This window comes from Poecilia mexicana, unplaced genomic scaffold (genome assembly GCF_051168715.1).
Source record: "Poecilia mexicana isolate PSO_F unplaced genomic scaffold, ASM5116871v1 scaffold_19, whole genome shotgun sequence".
NCBI lineage: Eukaryota > Metazoa > Chordata > Actinopteri > Cyprinodontiformes > Poeciliidae > Poecilia > Poecilia mexicana.
The window spans coordinates 19,607,800-19,616,197 of record NW_028263388.1 but is presented as its reverse complement, the minus strand read 5'-3'; positions in this window follow the sequence as shown (position 1 = coordinate 19,616,197).

Sequence of the window (8,398 nt, the reverse complement as noted above, 5' to 3'; positions counted from 1 at the left end):
AATGCTGAGGGAACATGCAAACATTATCCATGGTGACGGCAGCATTACGATGCGATTCGGCTTTTTCTTCAACAGGAACAAGGAAGCAATCCTGGAAGAAAACCTGAAGCTGAATGTAAATGCGCATCTCAGATAATTATTTCCTAAAAGTTTTGAAAATCATGTATGATTGATTTTCTTTCCACTTCACAATTATGCACTATTCCTACTATTAATGTGCATAATTGCACATGGTAAGTCTTGGGCTTAAAACTGCAGTGATAAATGGTGACGTCCATTGTTGTATTGTGACACACTGTTACAAAAAAGTTTAAAGGTGTTGACACTTCTGCAAAGCACTGCGTGTCTCTTTTGCATTGTGAGGAAAGCATGTCCTCCACTGGCCAAATAAAGTAGTGCACCCAGTGCGAGCTGATGGGTGGACGAGAGAGGAAGAGAGAGAGAGAGAGAGAGAGAGACAGAGAGAGAGAGGAAGACAGAAAGAAAAAACAAAAATGACAAGATATTATTTTCTATACACACTGTTACACACAACAAACATGTTCACATTCATTCATTATTTTACTGTTAATTCCTAGACACTGAAAATTCTTTATCTAATATGTGTACCATTTGAAAAAAAAAATTGTATTGCTCAATGCAAAAATACATATGTACACTTCTAACTCTTTCCTGGCTAATTAATTTATAATGCGGTCGTAAAATATCAGCTTCCAAAGAATTAAGTCCAGTAAAATTAATCCGGTAAATCCAGAACTTAAAATAAATGTTTATAAATATAAAAATATATATGAATGAATGAATGAATGAATGAATGAATGAATGAATGAATGGACTTTTTCTCTATTCTGGCTGGAATTAAAAGCCAGAATAATTAGTACTGAACACTTAAAAGTATTTCTCAATACATATATAACATTTGCCTATTGGCATGAAATTCACACAAGATGTCTGTAAATACCTAAGTAATAAACACACTCAAAGAAATCAAAACAAATTGCCAGGGATTACTGTAGTCCAGTGTTTTTCACGATAACAACACTCACTCGCCACACAAGACTCCACTGCTGAAGAAAAAGCATCCTCATGCTAGCTTCAAGAGTGCTGCAAAACAATGGAAGAGGCCAGTAAAAACCTTGGCGAATATAGGTTGGGCCACAACAAAGCAAACTTAAACATTTTGGATGTCATTGGACACAAAGTGTTTGAATAAAGAATGACACTGCACGTCACCCCTAAGAAACTACATGCAGTGTGAGGTGACAACATTGTGGTGCGGGGGTCTATTCAGCAAATACTAATGGCAGACTCATACTTGTGCACTTATGCATATTGAGACATGCCAGTGAGGCAAAATTGGATTATTCAGCAAAACCCACAACTAAGGAACCTCTCAACAAAGCTGCTACTGTCACCAAGTCAATCATTTAAGTTGAATCCAACTGAAAATCTTGAAGATCATCATGCAAAAATGAGGGGAACAACATCATATTTATTTTTTGTTTTTAAGTAATATTGCCAAAGAACATATCACAGTTTTTCCTCTCCCTCCTTCTTCTCTTATCTGGGCAAAACATCTATAACAAGATTTAAGATTTTTTGTAAAAAATATTTTCACATCATAGGAAACAACTTGAAAAATTCTCTGTCTTTACTAAAAACAATGACAGAATCAAAGTGATATGTCTGTATAGTGACAAATAACATGAAATACCAAAATGCATCTGTCAAAGAGTCATGTGTGCATTTAGAGGCCAAGAATCCCAAAGGCACGAACTCCACAGAGAATAAAAAAAATAGGCCATATGGCATCCACGTCTCAGGCCCCCCATTCCACGATTCCACCCAAGCCGACTTCCCCATGCGGTGAAGAAAAAGTTGATTTCAGGGTGCCAAACAGTGCCGGTCTCCTGAGGATATTAGTGGGGCATAAAAGATAAGGAACAACCCACCCCAGACAGACAGTTTCAACAGATAAGTGCACAGAAGCCCCCTGACCCCCGTACATGATGTGAATGTCTACAAGTCTACTGCAGGCTTGGGATCTCACAGCCACGGTGTTAACATATTTATGTTTTCATTCATTTCAGATTTTCAGATTATCTCCTGCTTTTTTAATTTATGAACAAAAAGGCTAATACAAACCTAAATTTGGATTTTATATCACAGCCGAACACAGTACAGTGTGTGTAACGTTTGTTGCGTTAGTCTTTCGAAGTACCTTTGTCTCCATCAGCTTTTTATGACTGATATTTCCAAATTCAGACAAATTGCAAGGGGAGGGCTTGTGAACATCAGCTTTCAAATCTTGTCTCAGATTCTCAACCGGATTTAGATCTGGACTTTGACTAGGCCATTCTAAAACCAGAATATGTCTTCCTCTAAATCCACTGTTATTAGCTCTAGCTGTATTAAGGTCATTGTCTCTGTAGGTCTGCAACTGTGCCACAGTTTCTATTTTTGGAAACGGTGAGCGGTTTGTAGCTTGTGGTGGTTCAAGACTAACCCAGCTGTCCAATACTTTATCCCTGCCCTGTCTGGTGTGTTTCTTTGTCTTCATGTTGTTTGTTCACTAATGCTGTCTTATAGCCCTCAGAGGCCTTCACAGAACAGCTGTATTTACACTTGAATTGACCTCTATTTACTAATTGGCTGACTTATGAAGGCAGTCGATTAAACCTGTCTTCATCCAGGGGTATTGAAGTATAAAAATAAAAATGCACATTTTCATTTCTAGAAATAATTGTATTTCTCCTGTGCACTACTTTGTCATGATTAATCAAATAGTCTCTCATTAAAGCACTCTGAAGTTTGTGGATGTTACATGATGAAAAAGTTTAATAGGTGTGAACACTTTTTCGACACACTGTACATTTACTCCGTGGGACGTTAAAGTTTAAACCGCACTTCTATTTGTATCATTGCTCACTTTTACAGTGATATAGTTTGACACTGAAGGACGCTGGGGAGATGGTCCTGTGTTGTAAGTGATTTATCCCGCGGTCTGTGAGGTATTGTTTTTGGTGTCAGCAGTCTGCATCAGTATCATTTTACTGAACGCTCACACATCAGTGAAACGGCTCCGGCCTCAACCGAACAAGTGTTAGCTCCTTCACAAACCCCAGTATCAGCAGAAACCAGATGTAAGAATAACAGACATTTTTGTATTTGTGTATTTCATTTATGTTTGGTTTTGTTACGGAAGCCTCAAAGGCATACGCATGTCTTTGTAACCCTCTTTTGACTGAGATGTTAATGTCTTTATGGTCTTTATTTAGAGATAAGCGTGAGTAGCAAAATTAAACCCAGCTTTACAAAAAGCTCAGTTAGTCACAGCTTAACAAGGAGGGTAATTACAAATAATTCACCACTTTTAACTATGGAGATTTATGGCTTAAAAGAAAAGTGAAATACTACATGTGTCACGCTGATATTTGTAGTTAAATGACGCATTCCTCTGGATTTGAACATTGTTTTAAACCCTGAGGATCCTTCCACACATTATTTATTAATTGGTCTTTCTACTTTGTGGGCTGGGATTTTGAAAATGCTTTAAAAAAAAAAAAAAGGAACAGACAAATAAAAGTCCTTGCTCCATCGCATTGGCATTATACTCAAGGTTATTTCACAATCAAGATTCACAGCAACGTGAAATTCCTTGTGCCCTTTCGCTGCTCCTCTCCCGGCTCTCATTTCTCCCACATGTCTAATAAAGGCATTTCTGGCCAAAACATTGGTCACAACTCCCCCTTCCTCTGCTCTATAGATGCTGGTCGGTTAATGAAGTAACAACAAATTGGGCCGCAGACTAATTTGGAGTGGCGTTTCTTGGCCCCTCTTGGCCCGTAGAGATGTGTTTCATTTTCTCTTATCAGCGATTCAGTCATGTGGATTTACGCATGGACGCCTCTGTCTCCCCTGATCGTTGTGCTAATGGAAACTTCGTTAATGTCATTAATCTGTGGGCTGAGACTTGTAGCAAACACATATTTTGCTGTTTGTGCTCCATTTGTTAGATAACACTGAGAGCTTCCTTTGTGTGAGTCTTTATAGAGAATTATAAATATGGGACGGCATGGTGATATTAGGACCTGTAGAAGTTTGAAATTGTGTTCCAGACTGTGTGCGGTAACAAGCATAGCTTCTAATATACACCACAGAAATGTAAATCTATGCAGATGATCTATCACTTAAGGTATAAATGCTAGAAATAAAGTTCAAGCACCTAGCCACTCAGCAGGGAAATCTCACCTCCTCTTAAATCTGATTTTTGTCTCCGTCCAAAGTAAAACATGAGACAACCGTGCATCTCACAGCATCCACCAAAGCATAACAAGATGTGATCTGTGATTAAGCCAGAACACTGAACTCTGATCTCTGTTGCCTGGACGACACAGGTTCAACACGGTTACTCACAGTTTAGCGGCCCAGATTAGTAAGAGGGCAAAATGCTCCTGCCAAGATGAATCCTCATCATATTTATACTAAGTACATATTCTCTATTAGGATGCTGGTGTGTTTATACAGGGTTTATACAGGGTAGGTGCTCAGAGTCAGGTGTGGGAAGATGAAGGTCACTCGCTTTAAGATTGGGACTAAAATACAAGGCATGGGTCTACGTTTAACACGTGAATCCCTCGTAAATGTTCCGATACATGGAGGAGATATGGATGCTTCGCATGATAAAATATGCTCTTAGTGTTTGTGAGTACAAGTCATCAAATGTTTTAAAATCTTTACAACTTAACTTTTTGGCACTTTTATCAAATTATTATGATCCTGATCAACTTGCAGACTTCATGAAGTGATGTTTATTCTCACTTTTATGTGACCTTTTGTTTATTCTATATTTTTAACGGACTTATATTTAATTATTAACGATTCCCATGATGTACGATGACAACAAAAGCAGAAATATTCATAATGTTTAGCCTTTTTTTTTGTCCTTAAAAAAAAACAGCCATTCATTTGTTCTCTTTGAAGCCTTGTGCATGTACTGTTAGAAATCCAACTGAGTGGCATGTTGAGACAAACACAATGCAGCCATGGGTAGCAGGAAAGCAAGTCTCATTTTGAGGGGCTCTCTCCTGTCATGAGTGCTCATTACTTTCAATAAAATATGCTTCCATCTACTATATAAAGCAATAAAAGTTTTACATTAAATTAATGAACATTCTAACAATGGTACCAGTCATGTTTCCTGAGATCAGGTTTTGGTGGATGAACAAAGTGGCGCCATCACTAGTTGAAACTAGCTTTGTCTTCCATGGCTCTGTGTTAATTTAGGACAAATGTCACAAATGTCACGATGATTAGCAGCTTCATTGTTTTTATATTCTCTCTGATTATTTGTGTCGTTATGTTTATTGATTTAATCTTTTTTTTCATGGACAGCATTGTCATTTCTCTTTATTGTTGTTAATTTCTTTGTTCATTTATTAATATTATTGTTTATTTATTAATTTATTACTATTATTATTATTATTATTATTATTATTATTATTATTATTATTATTATTATTATTAAGTGAATCACATGCTTCCTATACACCATGCTCTGGAGCTTATAATTACAAAATGTGGCTGAAACTTCCAGATATCTTGCATCGTCAGTCTCTCCACTCTGAGGCTATGCCTGACTTTACGTATAGCCCGGGCATTGAAGAAAATTTGTTAAACCCTTACATCAGTGACAACCATAAAAACCTTTAAGAGGTTCATTATCTTCCACAAGAAGAAGTATATCTCCACCTCCAATATCTGTCTAAACTGAGCCTCACAGATTTTTAAACATCCACATTTAATCATGCAGATTTTTTTTTTTTTTTTTTAAATCCAACATTATTTCTTGCTTGGCTGATCGACACTTTGATGCCCGCGCTCACAAAGGCACTGTAATGTTGCCATTAGTTATGCTTCTTTGGTGGCCAAAAGATGGATCCTTAAGTCCCGGGATCCAATAAGTTTGTATGTGAATGGTTGGAGGAGATAAACTACATCACATAAATGAAATAACTGATGGAAGACGAAAGGGGGGAAAGCCTCTTAATTAAAAATATGAAAATGAACAAAATCTCTGACTCAAATTTTAGGCCCATCTGAACAGCTACAGTAATTCTCTCTTCGCCTTATATGAAGTTCATTTCAAAAACAGTGGAGACAGTGGGTAGAGAAAAAAAAATCAATTTATTCAATTTCTGATTATTGTTCCTAATATATATATATAGGAAAAAATTCAAATGATCAATTTCTCTGATTTTACTTTGTATAGGTATATGTTTGAGTAAAATGAACATTGTTCTTTTATTCTATCCACTACTGACATGTCTTGTAGTCCATCCTTGTTTGTGTAAAAGGAGAAAGGAAATGGCACAAGGATGTTGGTTTTATTCTCTGGGGAGTCTCAGCTTACTAGTGTGTGCCCTGTGCTGCAGAGTGCAATAGGCCAGGTGCAAACAGAAAGGTTGATTGTATAAGAAAATGACCCCACCCGCCCCATATCCCCCTCCAAAAAATAAAATCTAACATATAATGCACTCATGCAATCATTGCACCCATTGGCAGAACATTCAATCTTTTCTATTTCATTCAAGCGAAATTAACAAAATAGAAACTTTTCATTTAAAATTTCTATTTCTATCACTCTGAATGTAACTTTACTCATCTCTCCGTCAGAATTGACCAGCTCCCCAGTCCCTGCTGAAGAGAAAACACCTCCACAGCATGACACTGCCATTCTCATGTTTCACCTTTGCGTCGGTGTGTTCAGTAGTTAGTTTTCTGCTCCACAAAATGCTTTGCAAGTAAGCCAAAAACTGCTAACGGGGCTCCCCCCCCAGCCCCCCTCAAAGTTTTATTGCCAAAAAATACCAGAGTTCCATGTATCATTTTGATATGCGCCATACTTTGTTGGTCATTGACTTGTCATTGTAATTTGAAGAGGTGTAAAAAAAACATAGTTTGCATCGTTTTTCAAGAGAATATACGTGAAATTGATTTCCTCATCCTGTTGAATCCAAATAAAAATGACTCAAACACACTGAATTACCAAAGAATCAAAACATTGATCATCTTATTTGTATTTTCTAGAATGATGAAAGTCTTCTTTTATTCTTGTTACGTGACTCAGCATTCACAAGAAGCATAAACATACCTCCCAGATCTCTGGACAACATCTTTACTGTCAGTAAGGACTTTATATGCAGTCAGAGAATAAACTTAGATTTAGTCATTGCTTTAATGAGTTCCATATATTACACAGTGCCTGAAGCTAAAACTGCTTCATGAACGGAATGGACCAACTTCATTGCTGAGCCTTCGTATAAAATGATCAGCTGCTATTGATCAATAATTTAGACAAGTGCCAGATTATTGACAGGAAGACAAAATATGTTTGGCTGGCTGTGTTTGAGAAATCCCCCCCATACACTCAATCACTGGAACAGAAATTGCTCCATGGAATATCATATTGCGGCAATGTTTCTTTTCCCTCCTGCAGATCAATGCTAATTGAGGTCCTAGATGATGAATGTAGCCTGAAATGTTTTTTTTAACCCACGGAGCGCTGCTCAGCAACAAGAACTGGGGCCTTTTGGGTCGTTACAGAGTGACTTAAGAGGAAAAGAGGTTGTATAAAAGAGAACCAAACTTTTTTTTAATGTATATATTCATTGAAAAATATGAGATAAATATGACTAGGTTGATTTGGATATCCTTAAATGTCCATAAAAGCAACCAGCAACTGTACAGGCTAAAATTGAACGTTTTCTAACTAAGAACACCATGCAGCCTCCTCTGAGGGACAGCAGTAAATTATGAAGATCAACACAGCCAACAGAAGGATGCTGCTCGATCCCTGAAGCCCTACAAACACAACCAACGCGGACAGCACGCAGCAGATGGGGTAAACCATGCCGTCATGTGGAAAATAGACCTGTTGTGTTGTCGCGGAGACTAGACTCGGCATAGTCTGCCAAGTGGACCACCAGAGGAAACTGCAAGAAGCTGTGACAAGGGGAAAGCTTTAATTCTTGTTGTGCATTCGCTCCGTCAGACAATAACAAGGCCTTTAAAGCTGATGTTAGTTGTCACAGCCCGCTAAACAAGTCAGTTACAAGATTTTTGCTTCCAAATCCCTGAAAAGTGCAACATTTTATGAACTATTGGTGATGTATCTGTGCTATAAAACTGTAATATTTCTGTCATCAATTGGAGTTTAAACCAGTGGAGGCTCTCAAACAGAACTAAAGACAAATATCCTGACTCGTTGCTGCCATCTTGTGTCTCTTTAAGTTTTAAAAAAAGCACTCAAGAATTAGTGAACAAACAGTTAGGGTTTGGATGTAAAACAATATTCTGAGTTTTTTTATATCTAACAGTACAGAACACCCTCAGATGT